The sequence below is a fragment of the Chlorocebus sabaeus genome, chromosome 9, assembly GCF_047675955.1.
Source record: "Chlorocebus sabaeus isolate Y175 chromosome 9, mChlSab1.0.hap1, whole genome shotgun sequence".
Classification (NCBI taxonomy): domain Eukaryota; kingdom Metazoa; phylum Chordata; class Mammalia; order Primates; family Cercopithecidae; genus Chlorocebus; species Chlorocebus sabaeus.
The window spans coordinates 64631520-64654883 of NC_132912.1; the positions used below are offsets into that span (position 1 = coordinate 64631520).

At 39.7% G+C, this 23364-nt stretch overlaps 1 protein-coding gene across 1 annotated transcript in view; it reads right to left on the minus strand.

Annotated features, from left to right (window-relative positions):
* The window catches only part of LRMDA (leucine rich melanocyte differentiation associated), a 1120905-nt gene that overhangs the window by 706779 nt on the left and 390762 nt on the right, over window positions 1-23364 (minus strand). The gene's annotated exons all lie outside the window — the stretch shown is intronic.

Genomic DNA, 23364 nt, shown 5'->3' on the forward strand with positions numbered 1-23364 from the left:
GCCCCTGTGGTAGACAGCAAAGCAGAGTATGGGCAAGAATGGGTCTAAGGGCAAAATGAGCCACTTTTCCTTCCCAAAGAGAAAAGCGGATGTGCCGGATGGAACTTACACAGAAGAGTGATGCAGGTGGCTGTCCTCTTCTGCTCTTGCTCTTCCTCCCTAAGTATCTACGGTCTGGGTGCACAAGATAATTAGAGAGGCATTAAAGTAACAACACCAGTGGGTAACACTGTAATGCATCTAGGGTATTGTGAAGATTTATGAGCCCAATTCTCCCTTGGAATTTGGAAGTAAATAGGCAGATGTCTATGAATACCCAGGAAGAAGGAGGCAGGAAAAGAAGAGGCTAGTCCCAGGTGCCCAATGCTGGATCACAGTACCAGGCCTCAGCATAGCACAGAGGTATGTTTACAGGCCTGTTGAATAAACAGCAGGCTCTGGTAGAAAGCTGCTCATTCAGCCAGTAAAGCAATGGGCCTCCACTCCACAACCCAAAAGAAAACCCGTACTCCACATCATCACCACCACCTTTTACTTTGTTTCTATGATTTTAATTACTTTAGTTACTTCCAACAAGTGGAATCATACAGTATTTGTCCTTTTGTGACTGGCTAATTTCATTTAGTATAATATTCTAGAGGTTCATTCATGCTGCAGCACGTGACAGGGATTTCCTTCTTTTTTAAGGCTGCATAACATTTCATACCACATTTTCTTTACCCATTCATCCATTGACGGACATTTGGGCTGCTTCTACCTATTGGCTATTGTGAATAATGCTGCAATGAACATGAGTGAGAAATTGTCCCTTCAAGATCTTGCTTTGAATTATTTTGGATACATACACAGAGTACTGGATCATACAGTAGTTCTACTTTTAATTTTCTGAGGAACCTCTATACTGTTTTTCACAGCAGTTGCATCATTTTACATTCCTTCCAACAGTACACAAGGGTTCCAATTTCTCCATAACCTCAGCAGCACAGGTTATTTTCTGTTCTTTTGATACTGGCCATCCAAATAGGCATAAGGTGATAGCTCATGTTTTTTATTTTTTTTCTCTTATGATTAGTGATGTATCTTTTAGTGGATGTCTTTCCATTTATTGGTACCTTCTTTGATTTTCCTTTCTCTTACGATTAGTGACGTTGAATCATGATATTTTCATATGCTTGTTAGCCATTTGTATATCTTCTTTGGAGAACTTCTATTCACGTCCTTCACCCATTTTTTAATGGAGTCATCTTTTTGTTACAGAATTGTAGAAGTTCTCTATATATTCTGGATTTAACTGCATATATATGATTTGCAAATATTTCCTCCCATCCCATAGATTGCCTTTTTGTTCTGTTCATTGTTCCTTCAATGTGAAGTTTTTAAGTTTGATGTAGTTCCATTTGTATATTTTTGGTTTTTTTGCCTGTGCATTTGGTGTCATATCCAAGAAATCATTGCTCGATTCACTGCATTGAAGCTTTCCTCCTATGTTTCCTTCTAAGAGTTTTATAGTTTTAGACCCTAAGAATAAGAACTAAAACTATAAAACTTTGAATTGATTTTTGTATATAATATGAAGTTAGTACCCAACTGTATTCTTTTGCATATGGTTATCCACTTTTGCCCACATCGTTGGTTGATGAGACTGTCCTTTACCCTTTGTGAAGTCTTGGCATTCTTTTTGAAAATCATTTGACCATACACACAATGGTCTATTTCTGAGCTCTGTATTCGGTTCCAATTGTCTATGTGTCTGTCTTTATGTCAATACCACACCATCTTGATTACTGTTGCTTTGTAATGTATTTGGAAATCAGGAAGTGTGAGGCCTCCAAATTTATTCTTCTTTTTCAAGATTGTTTGGACTATTCAGGGTTCCTTGAGATTCCACATTAATTTTAGAATAGCTTTTCCTATTTCTGCAAAATTGCCACTGAGATTTGGATCAAGATTATATAGATTCATAGATTGTTTCGGGTAGTATTGACATTTTAACAGTATTAAATTTTCCAATCCATGCACACAGGGTATCTTTTCATTTATTGGTACCTTCTTTGATTTCTTTTAGCAATGTTTTATACTTTTTATACAAGTTCTCCACCTCCTTCGTTAAGTTTATTCCTAAGTATTCTTTTTGATGCTATTGTAAATGGGTTTGTTCTACTTTGGTTTTTGTTGGTGGTGGGGCGTTTGCTTTTAGTATCATTTTGGTATTATTTATTTATTTACTTTGCCACACTCCACAATGTGGTGCTTTGCATATAACATTTGATGCTCATGAAATATTTGTGGAATGAATAAAAGACTTAATCAATAAATGAATTTGTCTCCAATTAATCTAAATGGGAATGTTAGGAGAGTTAAGGCTGCTTCTTTCTTTCCAGTTCTATGACCACCTTGGGCAGTTCCTTTCAGTGACATTAGTTAGATAATAAATCCCTTTTCAGCCTCATGCCTCAATTTCTGATTGTTTATATTGATAAAAACAATTTTACCAAATGCAATGAAAACGAAGTTAAGCCTATGACTTTTCTCATTATTTGGCTTTTGCCTTTTGGGACCTGCTTATTATTTGCTTTACTTAACAAGTCCTTCTTTCCCTTTAATTATTTTGAATGGTTGGTATGAATTTACTCAGTAAACTGGGTGGGGTCTGCTTATATCCTGTTGAGTTTAAAGAGAAAGGCTCACACACACACACACACACACACACACACACACACAAATAAGTAACAAAAGCAACTGCATTTCTGCAAGAAGTAAATGCATTACTTCCTATTTAGGAGGTACCTAGCATTTACATACCAGTTTCCCCATGGAGATTCTTCATAAGCCTGGCTTCAACATCCTAAGGAGTGAATTCCTTAGGCAGAGCAATTAAGTAAAACAATAGCAGCAATAATATACAACTTTAGGGCTAGGCCCCCAAGTTGTGACTATATACTCCAAATTGCTAGAGGAAAATCTTAGACAGACTGAGAAAAATTTTAAGTGTTAAAATTCTCCTATCACCATTTCCTCTTACTTCCAGCTTCTTCTCTCTCTGCCCCCATGTGGTTCTTTTATTAAAGGATGCAACACAGAAGGGCCCTTCCTGTTTTTTCTCCTTTCTATCCAAGTTACAGGAAATTCAACAAAGCCGATCTCCCTGTGTGACATAGTTACAAAACATGTAGATGTGCCAGCGGGGAGCCACAATCAAACACTCAAAGTAAGAGAATGGCTGATGGTGCAATCGATGGCCTGACTCCTGGCTAAAATGGTCACAGAGCTCCTTCCCTCTGCAGCTACCTGGCATCCTGACCTTCTCTGAAAAGAGATGCAAGAATGCGGCCTCATTGTCGTGGTGACTAAGGGTCCATCTGAAGGTGGGAAGTGAGCATGAGACTTCCAAAGGCAGATGAGAGACACAGAAGCCAGGGAAACACAGGATGCGTTGCCGGCATATCATGACAGCCAGGCAAAAGCTGAAGAGTGGGAGTTTTTGAAACAAATGCCAGTTAAATGATCCATTCAGTTATACTTGATATGTCTGGTATAATATAGCTTGTTCCAGATGTCAAATAATATTGCCAAACCATGCTCACTAATGTGAAAACCATTGTTGCTGATAAGCCTAAGTGTTGTTGAATTTGTACAACAGCCACCCATCTGCAAATAAAATATTGCATTAAAAAAAAAAAACCTGTGGCTTATAATTTAAGCCGACAAAGGAATTGACTGAAAAAATGTAATTTATAAAAAGCAGCTTTGCCCCAAGAAACTTTTGTAAAAAAAAAAAAATTTACATTTACACATTTAAGTTATATTCAATTTTATACAAAAATTATAGTAATTGTCCTTCACCTAACATGAATGTTATAATTATACTTTCAGCGTTGCCACACTTCAACACCCAACCATAAGAAAAGTACGGTACGTTCACAACCAATGCTGGAAGGAACAAATAAATTTGCAGCATCTGACGTGACCCCTTTAAACATACAGCTCTAAAATATCCATTGTTCATAAAATTCATAAAGGGCTGCATATGTACATCCCAGCTCACTTTTCTATTCGATATATATGAAAATGCAATTTACTGTATGTCAAATGAAAAATGCAGTTTTCAAATGCATTGACAACAGGTGCTAGTTAAATGATCAGATGCTATTTGTTACCTAGTCCCTTACTCTCATTTGCAGCAAGATAAATTGCATTTTAGGAGACTAGTGCGATCTAAGGGGTCTTGACATGTTTTTATTGATTTGCATAGGTTATATGCATGTATTCCTGTTGTAGGCAAATAGTGCCACAAGTACATTCAAGGGACTGTGCCTGTGTTTTGAGAAAATTGGAGTCATCACGGGGGAGCCAAGATGGAGTGAGCCTGGGTAAAAGAGACACATCCAGCCTGCTGGAATCTCAGAACCTCTATTAAGATTTATAGGCTGTAGGATTCTTTTGGGCTTCAACATTATTCTTAGTAAACCCTTTCTGTCTTCTGTTGTTTATAAAAACTGGCAGCTTTAGCAAAGACAGAAGCTTAAGTTGTAGGTAGCACAATTTAACATAATAGTTCTCGCCTGTCCTCCAAATAGCCTAATGCTGATTTTGCAAAAGGAAAAGAGAAAGGGGGAAGAAAAGTCACACGAAACCACATACCATAGGCCGTTGCTCTGACATGGATGGATTTGGCTGTCACTACAGAAAACCACTAGTGAAATTTGATTATATTTCTAATGTCAAAATTTACTAACTTTTTAGACTCCTGGGTTCCATTTCTCATTTGATTTTTCATTTTGTTATCTCAGCACCATCAGGCCCATCAAAGAGAGTAATGCACCAATTAGCCCAGGGAGTCACTCACTCAGAGGGGACTTTTTCATCCACAGGGGTTTCTCCTTTCTACTGCCATTACCACAGCCCAGCGAGAAGGGCCCTCCTTTCTATTCAAGACTCCCTATCTCATACCTCCTGTACCACCTCCCCTTCTCACATTTCCCCAGAGTGTTTGCCTCACCCTGTGCTCACCCTGGGGAGTCTGAACATTTGCAACGGCGTGGATGACCTTACAACATATCCTCTGCTATTGGCTTATTTTAAATTTTGTGTTGCTATTTACCTTTTCACCAGTATAACAACCTTAAAGATTCATTAGTTTAACCATGAGGACCTTAAGGGGTCTGAGTTTCTAGTTCCCACTGTGCCAAGCACATGTCTTGCCCACAGAAAGGGTCCAATACAAATAGTTTAACATGACTTAATAATGAGCACTGCCTTTGCACTGGGATTTATACTTTTGAAAGTGCTCTCCTCCTCATCCTCTCCTCTGATCTTGACAGCTGAGGTGTTTGATAATCATTATTATCATTCTCACTTCACCTGGGTTGAAAGAACTTGGCAGGAAAGACACAGGAAACTCATCCAAGTTCCCAGCAGTTCAGGGTGGAGCAGGCATCAGCCTCAGGACCCCTAGGCCAATGCTTGTCCCCCTTCTCTATACCACGCTTATCACATGACCTGACTATCCTTCAGGATGGAACTCAAACCCAGCTTCCTATGTGCCGTCTTCCAATACAGAAAATAAATTATTTGTTCATTCTCTGAAATGCATTTCCTCATTTCAGGAAACCATATGCATTGAGCTAAACACATGAAGACATGTTCAGATATTATTTAGTAGCTGTGTCCATAATCGTCAATAGTCATGCCTTATTTCTTCCCTGAACTCATTAATTCATCTCTTCAAACGTTCTTAAAAGCCTGTTTCTTCCCAGGCATTGTGCCAGGCCCAAGGAAACAAAAATGAATAAGACAGGCTTTCTGCCCTCAAAGGGCTTGTGCTCTAGTGCTGTGGCTTTCCACCTCTTCATTTGCTTATTTACTTACATATTTTAGAGACAAGGTCTTGCTCTGTCACCTAGGGTAGAGGGTAGTGGTGCCATCATGGCTCACTGCAGCCTTGACCTCCAGGGCTTAAGTGATTCTCCCTCCTCAGCCTTCCCAGTAGCTGGGACTACACGCTCATGCTACTACCCCGGGTAATTTTTTTTCTTTAAGAAATGGGTCTCACTGTGTTGCTGGTCTCCAACTCCTAGGCTCAAGCCATCCTCCCACCTTGACCTTCCAAAGTGCTGGCATTATAGGTATCAGCCACCATGCCCCACCCTTTTCCACCTCTTTTGGCCATGACCCACTTTATATCTGACATGGTGACCCAGCATGTGCACACATACAAACGCACTCCCCTCTGAAAAACTTCATAAAACAACATTTGCCATACCATATGCAATGCACTTTGATAATGTCATCTTTTAAAATTCTCTTTTATTTCATTTATTTATAAGATGCTATTTGCAACCCTCTAAATTGATTTCACCAAAAACTAGTGGATCATGACCCACAGTTTGCAAACCACTCATCTAGTGAGACTGTGAAATAACATAGACCAGAGGTCAGGAAACACTTTCTGTAAAGGACCAGATAGTAAATATTTCAGACTTTCTAGGCCAAGTGGTAAAATCAAGGGTACTATGGAGAAACTAACAAGAGAAAAAAATTCCTTTGCCAAATAAACTTTACAGACAAAATTAAAAATATAATAAATATTGAGTATAATTTCTTGTAACACAGGCTTACTAATGAGCAGCACAGAATTCAGTTATGGACACTGAAATTTGAACTTCATAACACTTATCACAAACTATTCTTCTAATTTTTCTCAATGATTTAAAATGTAAAAACCATTTTTTTGCTTTGCAGGCATATGAAAAGAGGCAACAGACCATAGTTTGCCAACCCCTGACTTAGAGTAAGCCCAGTTTTCATTGATAATGTTAAAATTTCAATGGTTTTCATTTCAATGCCGGGCATGGAGAAAGACCCAGAAAAATGTGGATATCTAAATAACTGAGGAACCTTAAACAAGTGGTGAGTTCAGCCCCATCATCTCCATCTACCAATGAAGAAACAGAGACAGAGGGGAAATGTGACTCCAAGCCTCCAAACCCAGGGCTAGTTGTACTACAGCCATCTAAGCTGTGACAATGTCCTAACTGGGATGATCACAACATGGAGACCTAGATCAGTTCTGGGGCAAGCAAACATTCACTACTCCAGAGGCACCAGCAGAGATGACTATGCCTTCCAATAAAGAAATTTTATTTTGGAATGTGCAGGTTACCAAAAAGTGCCAAAGCCAATCCTCCCTTCCTCTTGGCATAACACTGATCACCTACAGGGTGCTTGGATCTCAAAGCGGCTGAACTGTCATTACCAGGCTTGAACATAAGTTACCACCAAACCTCATTCACAGGTAAGTCTTCACAGCGTAACTAGTATTAAGTGGGAAGACAAACCACACCATTCAAAGTCTCCACATATATACCCCAACTTTCCTGTGCATTGGCCAAGTGCCCAAGCAACTAGAAGGAACAGCAGGGCTCTCAAGGTTTGGGTGGCAGCTACAAGCTACGACTCAGCCTCCCAGGACTGGCTTGAGTCGACGTGCATATGCTTTTCCTGAGGGCAATCATTCACACAGACAAAACATAGCATTCCTAACTGTAGGTATATTTAAGTTCAATAATATACCATAGGAGGTCCACAGTTACTCAAGGCCTTTAAGGACACATGTGCTGCACTTGAGAGTGAGAAGGCTCATGGGAGGAGATGATTAAAACATATCCAGCATGTAAATATGTTATCTTGTCGTCTTGCTAAGGCTTCAGGAACCAAGGGTGTTACCTCTAGAATGTGGGCTCAATGTGAGCTAAAATAACACTTCTCTTCGCTTCAGACTGAATGCCTGGCACTCTGGTCTATGAATTCTTCCGAACATGAACCCCAGAGCTACAGCATGTATGAGCACTGTCACAAAGCCCTGGCAATGTTGGCAGTTTCAATTCAGATGGATCTCTATGACAGTAGAGATACTGGTCTTTAAACAAAAGCACACACAAACACACTTAAACTCAACATACCAATTCAAAGCATAGGCAGACAGTTGCCATGGTCAAAAAGTACATGTAACAATGTAAACAAATTTATTATGACCAGTAGATAGTTTGCATTTTGAAATGACTTACTACAGAGTTCCTCACTTCTGCCTTAGGGTATTCAGGATCCCAATAACGCTTATTTTGAATGAAGAAAGGCGTAACTGTAAAATTATAAGTTATTTTTCATAGTTCATTAATAGCAAGATAAAGCAATATCTTGTCTCAAGCTCTATATGAGAGTTTCACTGCTTTCTTATAGGTTGTATGTTTTTTCCCCTCCAGTTTGGTCTGAAAATGAACAGATACATACAACACACGTGCGTGCTCGCTCGTGCGTATGGACACACAGACACACACAATGAAAAGAGATACAGCTTCACAGACCCAACGTCTCTGACACTAAATGTGAAGCTCTAGGCAAATAGACCATGAGGATTTAAGCAGATGTTGACAACTCCCTAAGTGAAAACTCTACAAAGAGAACTCATTGTTTAATTGATCATAATTCAACATTCATAATAATTGTAGGATGCTTTTCAGAGTTCACAAAATGGTTTTACTTAGGCCAACCCTGGAAAGAAAGCATTACCGTCTTCATTTCACAAACTGGGGAAATGAGGTAAAAAACAGAGGGTTCTCAATCTTCTGGTGGTAGTCAAGGGTCCGAGGGATCAAGGTGGGAAGCCTGGACTGTGCTTCCAAGTGAAGGAAGACCTGTAAGGGTATGTAGGCCAAGATCTATGCTAGCAAGGACCCAAGAAGTAAAAAGGAAGAGAAGGAAGGCAAAGAAGTAGAATTGGATGATACAGGGTAGGGTCAATGAAGTTCTGCCAATAGGGAAAAAAAGTGTCTACCTGGCTGATGTCAGAAAACAAATTGTAACATGTCATTATGAAAGTTGGATGCACCCTAAGGAGTAGAATTGGAAGATAGCAAGGTCAAAAGCCATAAAGCTTTTCATTCTCCTGCAGATCCACATAATCTGCTAGGTAGCAAACAGGGTGATAAGGCAGTTAGGGCTACTGCAAGATGAGTGGGGAAAAAAAAGGAAAAATAAAAGTGCTATCCTGCACTAGCTGTGCCCCAAGGCTGATACCACGTTATGGGAGCACAGGGAACTGATGTGTCTACATATCCTCCCCATTCTTGCATGCCCTTACTTCTTCAGAAAAAGAAGTGCATTCAGCAGAATCACAACACACGCACTTTGTTTGTGCTTATTAAATAAAAAGAAAGGATCACCTTCAACTATATTAATGATGGACTGGTGGATGAAGGATGCCTGTGAAAATTCACAACATCTGTTTGCTCCACTCTCTTCTCAGCATGCTGCACCTATTTCTCATGCTTAATGATGCTCAGCCACTCTGCAAGTTTTACGAACAAATGTGTGTTTAGCCACATTCATCATTCTGAATGAGCATTCTTGATGAAGCCTCCACTGGCCTGTTTCGCTCTTTCTGCTACACTTTAACAAATGACAACTGCTCTATGTATTTTTCATTTGTTAAAAATAAAAAGCTAAGTGAAAGACAGGCCTGAAGGATTTTTTCCGCTTCCCTTTGACTCCCCCAAACCCTCCAGAGTGACCATCCATTGTATTTCTCCATCCACCAACTTGCCCACAGTCTTTGAGGTTGGATTGCCACCGGCCACATCAGGTTATGCTCTCCCACCTACTAGAATCCATGGATTGTGACTCCTTTCCTGATCATCTACCACTCTTGGAATTTCTGTCATGCAATGCAGTATTTAAATATACATCTTCACTCTTCACTAGGCAGGACTTTAAACCAATAGGTTGGCAAGAAACCAGGAAATAGTCTTTGTATTACCAAGAATGCTTAAAACATAGGCGATCACAATGTAGGAAACAACTAAATACTTGTTGAATTAAGAAGCAGTAGCTCTTTCCAGGTCTCCTGAAGAAAGCCAAGATGCAGGCTTGGTTTTGACAAACAAGGCAATATTTACATTATCATAAACTCAGACACTTCAGCCAAAGCAAGAGGCTTGACTTTTTTATCCCTGAAAAAATCTTGAACTCAGTCTGGATGACCCACATAAATCAGGTCAAACCAGCTAGAATCCAAGAGTTCAAAGCTGGCAAAAATATTAAAATATGTCAAGAAATAATCTTTCAGAATTTATTTTCAAGTGATTGTTTTATTCTGGTCATTTAATTAGAAGCATGAAAAGCAAAAAAACAAAAAAAATTTCCCTGTATAAACTATTCAGAATCATTGGAAATCATATTTCATAAGATGATACATGATACATTTTTCTCTGGATTTGCAATGCTGGATATTATATTAGTATTTGTATTGCATTTGACTCAGCATGCATTGCAAAGCACTTTACAAATGAAATAATCATATTATATATTCGATAAGGCTATGCTCATATATCACCAGTTTTAATCACAATGGTTTCTGGCTTTTCCCCTACTGATAATGTTACGGATATTTGAAAAAGAGAACATTTCAGTCATCAGATTTAGTTGATTTTCCTGCCCCTAACCTTCTTTAAAATGCCCCTTTAGTCATTGTGGTTTTTATATATACTTCATTTACTGAATTGAAAATACATTTCAATTCCGTTGAAAAACAAGCTTCTGAGATCAGGTACAAAAAGCCTTTAGGACATGTCTATCCAACAACAACAAAAAGCTAACTAAACCTTAGCAGACACAGTTAAGAAATTGGTAAAAGAGTAAAAATCAAGAAATCTTAACCAGAAAGCCATCACCATCACACAAGTATTTACTAAGGTCCTACTCCACAGATTCCCTGAGAACCATGGTCCACACCAAGGAACCTTGGATTTTTTTTAAATTTTTATGTGTAAATAATAGATAGTAAATATCCATGGCACACATGAGATATTTTGATACAGACATACAATGCATAACAATCACATCAGGGTAGATGGGGTATCCATCACTTCAAGCATTTATCCTTTCTTTCTGTTATAAACAATCCAGTTATACTCTTTTGGTTACTTGGAATTCTTGATCCTTCAAATCCACATGTGTCCTAAGCTTGGTTGAGGACAAAATTTAAAACATGCATTACAAACACATGTAAGTTAATTTTGAACTGGCACCATTTTTTTGTCCATTCTATTTTCTTTTTTTTTATTTTATTTATTTTATTTTTTATTTTTTATTATACTTTAAGTTCTAGGGTACATGTGGATAATGTGCAGGTTTGTTACATATGTATACCTGTGCCATGTTGGCGTGCTGCACCCATCAACTCGTCAGCATCCATCAACTCGTCATTTACATCAGGTATAACTCCCAATGCAATCCCTCCCCCCTCCCCCCTCCCCATGATAGGCCCCGGTGTGTGATGTTCCCCTTCCCGAGTCCAAGTGATCTCATTGTTCAGTTCCCACCTATGAGTGAGAACATGCGGTGTTTGGTTTTCTGTTCTTGTGATGGTTTGCTAAGAATGATGGTTTCCAGCTGCATCCATGTCCCTACAAAGGACACAAACTCATCCTTTTTTATGGCTGCATAGTATTCCATGGTGTATATGTGCCACATTTTCTTAATCCAGTCTGTCACTGATGGACATTTGGGTTGATTCCAAGTCTTTGCTATTGTGAATAGTGCCACAATAAACATATGTGTGCATGTGTCTTTATAGCAGCATGATTTATAATCCTTTGGGTATATACCCAGTAATGGGATGGCTGGGTCATATGGTACTTCTAGTTCTAGATCCTTGAGGAATCGCCATACTGTTTTCCATAATGGTTGAACTAGTTTACAATCCCACCAACAGTGTAAAAGTGTTTGTATTTCTCCACATCCTCTCCAGCACCTGTTGTTTCCTGACTTTTTAATGATTGCCATTCTAACTGGTGTGAGATGGTATCTCATTGTGGTTTTGATTTGCATTTCTCTGATGGCCAGTGATGATGAGCATTTTTTCATGTGTCTGTTGGCTGTATGAATATCTTCTTTTGAGAACTGTCTGTTCATATCCTTTGCCCACTTTTTGATGGGGTTGTTTGTTTTTTTCTTGTAAATTTGTTTGAGTTCTTTGTAGGTTCTGGATATTAGCCCTTTGTCAGATGAGTAGATTGCAGAAATTTTCTCCCATTTTATAGGTTGCCTGTTCACTCTGATGGTAGTTTCCTTTGCTGTGCAGAAGCTCTTTAGTTTAATTAGATCCCATTTGTCAATTTTGGCTTTTGTTGCCATTGCTTTTGGTGTTTTAGACATGAAGTCCTTGCCCATGCCTATGTCCTGAATGGTATTACCTAGATTTTCTTCTAGGGTTTTTATGGTATTAGGTCTAACATTTAAGTCTCTAATCCATCTTGAATTAATTTTCATATAAGGAGTAAGGAAAGGATCCAGTTTCAGCTTTCTACTTATGGCTAGCCAATTTTCCCAGCACCATTTGTTAAATAGGGAATCCTTTCCCCATTTCTTGTTTTTCTGAGGTTTGTCAAAGATCAGATGGCTGTAGATGTGTGGTATTATTTCTGAGGACTCTGTTCTGTTCCATTGGTCTATATCTCTGTTTTGGTACCAGTACCATGTTGTTTTGGTTACTGTAGCCTTGTAGTATAGTTTGAAGTCAGGTAGTGTGATGCCTCCAGCTTTGTTCTTTTGACTTAGGATTGTCTTGGCAATGCGGGCTCTTTTTTGGTTCCATATGAACTTTAAAGCAATTTTTTCCAATTCTGTGAAGAAACTCATTGGTAGCTTGATGGGGATGGCATTGAATCTATAAATTACCTTGGGCAGTATGGCCATTTTCATGATACTGATTCTTCCTATCCATGAGCATGGTATGTTCTTCCATTTGTTTGTGTCCTCTTTGATTTCACTGAGCAGTGGTTTGTAGTTCTCCTTGAAGAGGTCCTTTACATCCCTAGTAAGTTGGATTCCTAGGTATTTCATTCTCTTTGAAGCAATTGTGAATGGCAGTTCATTCATGATTTGGCTCTCTGTTTGTCTGTTACTGGTGTATAAGAATGCTTGTGATTTTTGCACATTAATTTTGTATCCTGAGACTTTGCTGAAGTTTCTTATCAGCTTAAGGAGATTTTGGGCTGAGACAATGGGGTTTTCTAAATATACAATCATGTCATCTGCAAACAGGGACAATTTGACTTCTTTTCCTAACTGAATACCCTTGATTTCTTTCTCTTGCCTGATTGCCCTAGCCAGAACTTCCAACACTATGTTGAATAGCAGTGGTAAGAGAGGGCATCCCTGTCTTGTGCCAGTTTTCAAAGGGAATGCTTCCAGTTTTTGCCCATTGAGTATGATATTGGCTGTGGGTTTGTCATAAATAGCTCTTATTATTTTGAGATACGTTCCATCAATAGCAAATTTATTGAGCGTTTTTAGCATGAAGGGCTGTTGAATTTTGTCAAAGGCCTTTTCTGAATCTATTGAGATAATCATGTGGTTTTTGTCTTTGGTTCTGTTTATATGCTGGATTACATTTATTGACTTGCGTATGTTGAACCAGCCTTGCATCTCAGGGATGAAGCCCACTTGATCATGGTGGATAAGCTTTTTGATGTGCTGCTGGATCCGGTTTGCCAGTATTTTATTGAGGATTTTTGCATCGATGTTCATCAGGGATATTGGTCTAAAATTCTCTTTTTTTGTTGTGTCTCTGCAAGGCTTTGGTATCAGGATGATGTTGGCCTCATAAAATGAGTTAAGGAAGATTCCTTCTTTTTCTATTGATTGGAATAGTTTCAGAAGGAATGGTACCAGCTCCTCCTTGTACCTCTGGTAGAATTCAGCTGTGAATCCATCTGGTCCTGGACTTTTTTTCGTTGGTAGGCTATTAATTATTGCCTCAATTTCAGAGCCTGCTATTGGTCTATTCAGGAATTCAGCTTCTTCCTGGTTTAGTCTTGGGAGAGTGTAAGTGTCCAGGAAATTATCCATTTCTTCTAGATTTTCTAGTTTATTTGCGTAGAGGTGTTTATAGTATTCTCTGATGGTAGTTTGTATTTCTGTGGGGTCGGTGGTGATATCCCCTTTATCATTTTTTATTGCGTCTATTTGATCCTTCTCTCTTTTTTTCTTTATTAGTCTTGCTAGCAGTCTATCTATTTTGTTGATCTTTTCAAAAAACCAACTCCTGGATTCATTGATTTTTTGGAGGGTTTTTTGTGTCTCTATCTCCTTCAGTTCTGCTCTGATCTTAGTTATTTCTTGCCTTCTGCTAGCTTTTGAATGTGTGTGTTCTTGCTTCTCTAGTTCTTTTAATTGTGATGTTAGAGTGTCAATTTTAGATCTTTCCTGCTTTCTCTTGTGGGCATTTAGTGCTATAAATTTCCCTCTACATACTGCTTTAAATGTGTCCCAGAGATTCTGGTATGTTGTATCTTTGTTCTCATTGGTTTCAAAGAACATCTTTATTTCTGCCTTCATTTCGTTATGTACCCAGTAGTCATTCAGGAGCAGGTTGTTCAGTTTCCATGTAGTTGAGCGGTTTTGATTGAGTTTCTTAGTCCTGAGTTCTAGTTTGATTGCACTGTGGTCTGAGAGACAGTTTGTTATAATTTCTGTTCTTGTACATTTGCTCAGGAGTGCTTTACTTCCAATTACGTGGTCAATTTTGGAATAAGTGTGATGTGGTGCTGAGTAGAATGTATATTCTGTTGATTTGGGGTGGAGAGTTCTGTAGATGTCTATTAGGTCTGCTTGGTGCAGTGTTGAGTTCAATTCCTGGATATCCTTGTTAACTTTCTGTCTCGTTGATCTGTCTAATTTTGACAGTGGGGTGTTGAAGTCTCCCATTATTATTGTATGGGAGTCTAAGTCTCTTTGTAAGTCTTTAAGGATTTGCTTTATGAATCTGGGTGTTCCTGTATTGGGTGCATATATATTTAGGATAGTTAGCTCTTCCTGTTGAATTGATCCCTTTACCATTATGTAATGGCCTTCTTTGTTTCTTATGATCTTTGATGGTTTAAAGTCTGTTTTATCAGAGACTAGTATTGCAACCCCTGCTTTTTTTTGTTCTCCATTTGCTTGGTAGACCTTCCTCCATCCCTTTATTTTGAGTCTATGTATGTCTCTGCATGTGAGATGGGTCTCCTGAATACAGCAAACTGATGGGTCTTGATTCTTTATCCAGTTTGCCAGTCTGTGTCTTTTAATTGGAGCATTTAGTTCATTTACATTTAAGGTTAATATTGTTATGTGTGAACTTGATCCTGCCATTATGATATTAACTGGTTATTTTGCTCGTTAGTTGATGCAGTTTCTTCCTAGCATCGATGGTCTTTACATTTTGGCATGTTTTTGCAATGGCTGGTACCGGTTGGTCTTTTCCATGTTTAGTGCTTCCTTCAGGGTCTCTTGTAAGGCAGGCGGGGTGGTGACAAAATCTCTAAGCATTTGCTTATCTGTAAAGGATTTTATTTCTCCTTCACTTATGAAACTTAGTTTGGCTGGATATGAAATTCTGGGTTTAAAATTCTTTTCTTTAAGAATGTTGAATATTGGCCCCCACTCTCTTCTGGCTTGGAGAGTTTCTGCCAAGAGATCTGCTGTTAGTCTGATGGGCTTCCCTTTGTGGGTAACCCGACCTTTCTCTCTGGCTGCCCTTAAGATTTTTTCCTTCATTTCAACTTTGGTGAATCTGGCAATTATGTGTCTTGGAGTTGCTCTTCTCGAGGAGTATCTTTGTGGCGTTCTCTGTATTTCCTGAATTTGAATGTTGGCCTGCCCTACTAGGTTGGGGAAGTTCTCCTGGATGATATCCTGAAGAGTGTTTTCCAACTTGGTTCCATTTTCCCCCTCACTTTCAGGCACCCCAATCAGATGTAGATTTGGTCTTTTTACATAATCCCATACTTCTTGCAGGCTTTGTTCATTTCTTTTTCTTCTTTTTTCTTTAGGTTTCTCTTCTCGCTTCATTTCATTCATTTGATCCTCAATCGCTGATACTATTTCTTCCAGTTGATCAAGTCGGTTACTGAAGCTTGTGCATTTGTCACGTATTTCTTGTGTCATGGTTTTCATCTCTGTCCATTCGTTTATGGCCTTGTCTGCATTAATTATTCTAGTTATCAATTCTTCCACTTTTTTTTCAAGATTTTTAGTTTCTTTGTGCTGGTTACGTAGTTCCTCCTTTAGCTCTGAGAAGTTTGATGGACTGGAGCCTTCTTCTCTCATCTCGTCAAAGTCATTCTCCATCCAGCTTTGATCCGTTGCTGGCGATGAGCTGTGCTCCTTTGCAGGGGGTGATGCGCTCTTATTTTTTGAATTTCCAGCTTTTCTGCCCTGCTTTTTCCCCATCTTTGTGGTTTTATCTGCCTCTGGTCTTTGATGATGGTGATGTATTGATGGGGTTTTGGTGTGGGTGTCCTTCCTGTTTGTTAGTTTTCCTTCTAACAGTCAGGACCCTCAGCTGTAGGTCTGTTGGAGATTGCTTGAGGTCCACTCCAGACCCTGTTTGCCTGGGTATCAGCAGCAGAGGCTGCAGAAGATAGAATATTGCTGAACAGCGAGTGTACCTGTCTGATTCTTGCTATGGAAGCTTCCTCTCAGGGGTGTACTCCACTGTGTGAGGTGTGGGGTGTCGGTCTGCCCCTAGTGGGGGATGTCTCCCAGTTAGGCTACTCAGGGGTCAGGGACCCACTTGAGCAGGTAGTCTGTCCGTTCTCAGATCTCAACCTCCGTGTTGGGAGATCCACTGTTCACTTCAAAGCTGTCAGACAGAATCGTTTGCGTCTGCAGAGGTTTCAGCTGCTTTTTGTTGTTGTTGTTGTTGTTGTTGTTTAGCTGTGCCCTGTCCCCAGAGGTGGAGTCTGTCTTCTGTGTCGCTCGCGCTGGGAGTTGGAGACTGGAGCTGTTCCTATTCGGCCATCTTGCTCCGCCCCCTGTTCATTCTATTTTCTAACAACTAAAATGAAAGATATGACAATTGTCCTATAGACAAACATGAAAATGTTTGACATTTTTAAGACCTTAAAACCTGAAAGTGTTTGATCATTCAAGGACTCGCTCAAATTCTTTTCCCTCCTCAAAGATCTCCCCAACCACTCCAGCTTACAGAAAGCATCCTCTTCTCTGAAATAAAGTAGTGACTATCTGCATCACATAATTTAACCCCACCTAATACTATTGCTCATGATTATTTTGCTATATTCTCTCCACAATTAGAATATGGTTTTACTAAGGCTTGGAGTTTCAAGCCTTATACATCTCTTACATCAACACTCACCACTATCTTGAGGACTAAGTCATCTCTATCTCTATCAATATCTATGTCTACAATATCAGTATATCAATATAGATTTCTATGGACACTAATTTATATTTTATGTACCCAGTGAGTCTATGCTTACATGTACAGTTAGATATTTTTTCTATTTATTCTTTCTATACATATTAAGCCCTCCTCTCCAGCTTTATGTACTATGAGAGATGCAAAGATGAATAAATATCTCAATGACATTATAATGCACTTGAGAGAAAGTATGCATTTAAATTCCTACTGGGCCAACGCTGTTAAAAAAATTAAAGACTGAAAATTCAACAGGAGTTTAAGAGAAAGAAAAGATCATTTGGAGAGAGAGGAAATAAGAGGCTTTATTCAAAAGCAGGGTATTTAAGCAGATCCTTGAAGGACAGAGAAGTTTGTGACCAGGTAAAAATGTGGACAAGAATTTCCAGGCATAGGAAATAACATGAGTAAAATTACAAAGGCTCAAAGGTAGGATGCTCATTTGTGTGCTGAATAGAAGATTCCTCTTTTAAAAAACACAGGATTTAACCCAGCCTTGCAAAGCAGTTTAGAAAATCCTAAGGCCTACCAGAGGGACTGCTTTTCAAATTTTCATCATCATACTTACTGCCCTTTAGCAACAACAGAAATATTGTATATGAGTCCCCAGTGGTATAGAGTCCCAGAGGACAAACTGAAAAACTAAATGTCCTCTTCTGAATCCTCCTAGACTCAGTGCTTAAATTCCTTGACCTGATTTCTTTGAGGCCTCTTCTTCAGTTAATTTCCATGGTTTGCTTGTGGAGGACTTAGTATCAGACATCACCTCTAACTCTCTTGAGCTCTATAACATGTGTTGGCTGCAGCAGCCTTCTGTGCAGCTGCAAGAATCTAGCAAAAGCCAATGCACATTTTCTCCAAAGGACCTGCTTTCTCCTATTGGAGACACAGACCTTTGGAAAACCTTCCCATCCTTTCTCAGCCATAACTTCCACCCTAGAGAACGTAAGAAACCCTTTACTCAGACCTCAGATTTGACCATTTAAGTTGCCCTGAACCCCTGCACTAAAAGAGTGAGGGTTTTTTTTTTTCTTATTCAGTGCAAGTGCCTTCTAAGAGAAACTGTGCTTGACAATGCTTTTCCATTGAGTTTGATGGGCATCTACTGTATGTAAAAAGCCCATAATCGGACAAGAACAACAACAGTAAACTAAGTCACTTCAACTGAACTTAGCATTGAACTGCAGCACCATTTTGGCTAATTCACTCTAAACTGTTCAGCAACTAAAACTCACCATCTCTTATTTCTAAAGAAGCACTTCATTGCAATGAAAGCCCAGAACCAAAGAAGCATAACAGTAGAGAGTACTGAAGCGCCTTGGCTATCACTCAGTTTAATCCCTTCATTTGATGACTGAGGAAATTGAGGTCCAAAAAGGCAAAATGGCTTGATCTAAAGCATAAAACCTTATAGTAGCCCAAGCGGGACTGAAATCTAGGTTTCTAACTCCCAAATTAGTTCCTTCCACAACTACATGCTGTCTATCAACCTAAAAGTTGGGAGAACTGAAATAATAGCAGTGTGGTAGGCTACATAACACCACCTCAAATACATTCATGAATCTTCAGAACCTGTGAATATCACTTCATATGGAAAAAGGGACTTTGCAAATTGACTGAGTTAAAGTTCTGGAGATGAAGGGATTACCCTGGATTATCTGGGTGGACCCAATGTCATCACAATAGTCCTTATAAGAAGGATGCAGGAGGAATCAGAGTCAGAGAAAACAGTGATATAGTAATGAAAACAGTAAACTGAGAGATGTGCTTTGAACAAGGAGGAAGGGGCCACAAGACAAGGAATACAGGTGGTCACTAGATACTGGAATGCATGGAAAACAGACTTTTCTCTCAGAGGTTCTCAAAAGAAACAGCCTTCCCATCACTTTAATTTTAGCCTTCTATGCCTCATTTTGAACTTCTGACCTCCAGAACTACAAGAGAACAAATTTGTATTACATGTAGGCTACTAAGTTTGTGGAAATTTGTTGCAATGACAATAGAAAACGAATACGGACTTTATACTTATAAAAAGAGTGCTGCTATAACAAATACCTAAAACAGTAGAAGTGGTTTTGGAATTTGATAATAAGTAGAAGCTGGAAGAATTTTGAGGAGCATGATAGAAAAAGCTTACATGGGCTTGAACAGGCTGTTAGTAGAAATATTGGCATGAATGACAACTCTGGTAAAGACTCAGAAGGAAGCGAGGACTGTCACAGAGAAACCAACACTATCTTAGAGAATACCCAAATCATCATCAACAGACTATTGGTGGCAGTATGGATGTTAAAGCCACTGCTGCTGAGAGCTCAGAAGGAAATAAGGAACATATCGCTGGACACTGGAAGAGGATCCTTATTTTTTAACGGCAGCATTATTTGCCGAATTGTGTCCTACAGTTATATGGAAAGCACAACTTGAAAGCAATAAAGTTGGATATTTTTCTGAAATTTCCAAGCAAAGTGTTGAAGGTCCAATCTGGTTTCCTCTTGCTGCTTATAGTGAAAGGCAAGAAGGAAAAGATAAATGGAGGGAAGGGCTGTTAATTAAAAATGAGCCAGGACTTGATGATTTGGGAAATGCTCAGCCTATTCAGATTGCAAAGTTTAAAATTAGGAGGTTGACTGCCATGAAAGGATACTCTAGAAAGAAAGCCAGGGTATAAATGAACACCCTTTGGCAAATAACTCAGAAGGGTCAAAATATCAGAGTATTCTTTCACACAGAAAGCTCTTTGAAGAGATTAGGCATGTGACTCATGAATCCCCTCAACCATCTCAACAGAAGCCAGAAATAGACATAGAATTATCCAGAAAAAGGTATGGAGGACCCTCTTGTCTCATGGAATGAATCCCCATGACATACATTGGATACCACAAGTTTTTTGAGAATGTTATACTAGCATAAATACTGCCAGCTTAGAATAAAAGGGATAAAAAGGATAAAATGAAAGAAGGTTGTAAAGTAGGCAAGTTCTACGGACAAGAAACCGGCTGATAAAACTACCTCAGCTGCAAACACATCCTACCTTCATGAAAAAGGAAGGATGACCCAGAGGGTGGAGCCTCAAGCCCAGAGTGTAGAAGCTCAAACCAGAGCGCAGGTCCTCAAGTCACAGAGAATTATTCCTAGGTCCTGAAACCTAAAGAAGCTTGCCCTGCCACATATAAAATTGCTTGGGACTAGTGACTGACTCCTTTTTCTTTTCACTTTATCCCTTTTAAAATGGAATGTCTATAACCAGTCTCCTGTGCCTGTTCCATCGCTGTATTTTGGGGGCAGATAACGTATTTCTGATTTTACAGGTCCACAGATGAAGAGTAATTTTCCCCAAGAATGGATTATACTTAGAGGCTCACACATACTTGATTTAAATTATTGAGATCATGAGATCTGTTATTTTTAGCTGATGAGATGTAGATGAGCTTTTAGACTCGAAGCTGTAATGGCTGAAACTTTTGGTGACCTTGGGATGGGGTGAATGTATACTTCATGTAGGACTGATGTGAATTTTGGAGGGACAGAAGGAGAATATATCTCTGTTATTTTTGCCCACTAAGTCTGTTGCAAAGTGTTACAGCAGCAATGGGAAACTAACCTAAGCAAAAAGAGAAGAGATCATCAAAGGAGTAAAAGTTTCCAATCACAAATAATCTTACTCATGGAGAGATCACAGACCTTGAAAGTACCAGTGAACAAGCTACATCTTCTTGCTACACTACCCTAATAGGCAGAGACCTTAGAGTATGGGATGCTCTTCAGGGTGTCTTTCAGGCTTTAATGCATGGTTGCAATATCCCTACAAAACCTTTCTGTTTCTTGTACCAGTCAGGTGATCCATGATGTGCCAAAAATAGGATAACTATGTTTTCTGATTAAAATTAGGATGCATTAGACAATGTTTTTTGTGCTATTTTCTGGTGCAAGGGGCTGGCTGGGAGATTCTAAAACTAGACATCAAGTTGTTGAGATTTTCTTGACATTTCAATAATTTAGAGGATAAAAGGACAACATATTTTAAAATAAGATAGCCACAGAAAACCTGTGATATGTGATCACCTTATTTAGCCAGGAAACTAGGGAGAGTATGTGAAATGGTTTGACCCTGTGTCCCACCAAAATCTCATGTAGCTCCCATAATTCCCAAGTGTCGTGGGAGGGGCCCAGTGGGAGACGATTGAATCATGGGGGCAGGTCTTTCTCGTGTTGTTCTCATAATAGTGAATGGGTCTCAGGAGATCTGATGGTTTTAAAAATCAAAGTTTCTCTGCACAAGCCTTCTCTTTCCCTGCTGCCATCCACGTAAGATTTGACTTGCTCCTCCTTGCCTTCTGCCATGATTGTGAGGCTTCCCCAACCACATGGAACTGTATGTCTAATTAAACCTCTTTCTTTTGTAAATTGCCCAATCTCACGTATGTCTTTATCAGCAGCGTGAAAACAGATTAATACAGTAAATTGGTACCAAGAGTGGGATGCCCCTGAAAAGATACCTGAAAATGTGGAAGCAACTTTTGAATTGGGTAACAGGCAGAGGTTGAAATAGTTTGGAGGGCTCAGAAGAAGACAGGAAAATATGGGAAATTTTAGAAATCCCTAGAGACTTGTTGAATGACTTTGACCAAAATGCTGATAATGATATGGACAATCCAGGCTGAGGTGGTGTCAGATGAAGATGAGGAACTTGTTGGGAATGGGAGCAAGGGTGACTTTTGTTATGTTTTAGTAAAGAGACTGATGGCATTTTGCTCCTTCCATAGAGATTTGTGGAACTTTGAACTTGAGAGAGATGATTTAGGGTATCTGGCAGAAATTTCTACGCAGCAAAGCCTTCAAGAAGTGACTTGGGTGCTGTTAAAGGCATTCAGTTTTAAAAGGGAAACAGAGCATAAAAATTTGGAAAATTTGCAGCCTGATGATGCAGTAAAAAAGAAAATCCCATTTTCTGAGTAGCAATTCAAGTCAGCTACAGAAATGTAAGATGGAACCAAATGTTAATAGCCAAGATAATGGGGACAATGTCTCCAGAGCACATCAGAGGTCTTCATGGCAGCCCCTCCCATCACAGACCCAGAGGCCTAGGAGAAAATGGTTTCATGGACTGGGCCCAGGGTCCCCATGCCATGTGCAGTCTAGGGACTTGGTGCCCTGCATCCCAGCCACTTCAGCCATGACTAAAAGGGGTCAAGGTACAGCTCGGGCTATATTCAGAGGATAGAAGCCCCAAGCCTTGGCAGTTTCCACGTGGTGTTGAGCCTGCAGGGGCACACAAGTCAAGAAATTAGGTTTGGGAACCTTCACCTAGATTTCAGAAGATGTATGGAAATGCCTGGATGCCCAGGCAAAAGTATGTTGCAGGGGTGGGGAGCTCATGGAGAACCTCTACTAGGACAATGTGGAAGGGAAATGTGGAGTTGGAGCCCCCACACAGAGTCCCTACTGAGGCACCACCTAGTGGAGCTGTGAGAAGAGGGCCATTATCTTCCAGACCTCAGAATGGTAGATCCACCAACAGTTTGCACCATACACCTGGAAAAGCTGCAGACACTCGATGTCATCCTGTGAAAGCAGCCAGGAAGGGTGCTATACCCTGCAAAGCCACAGGGGCAGAGCTGCCCAAGACCATGGGAGCCTACCTCTTGCATCAGTGTGATCTGGATGTGAGACATGTAGTCAAAAGAGATCATTTTGGAGCTTTAAGATTTGACTGCCCTGGCCAGGCATGATGGCTGACGCTTGTAATCCCAGCACTTTGAAAGGCTAGGGTGGGTGGATCACGAGGTCAGGAGATCAAGACCATCCTGACTAATACAGTGAAACCTCGTCTCTACTAAAAATATGAAAAAAATTAGCCGGGCGTGATGGCGGGTGACTATAGCCCCAGCTACTCAGGAAGCTGAAGCAGGAGAAAGGCATGAACCCGGGAGGCAGAGCTTGCAGTGAGCTGAGATCGCACCACTGCACTCCAGCCAGCCTGGGTGACAAGAGTGAAACTCTGTCTCAAAAAAAAAAGAAAAAAAAAAAATATTTGACTGCCCTGCTGGATTTTGGACTTGCATGGGGCCTGTAGCCCTTTTCTTTTGGCTAATTTCTCCCAC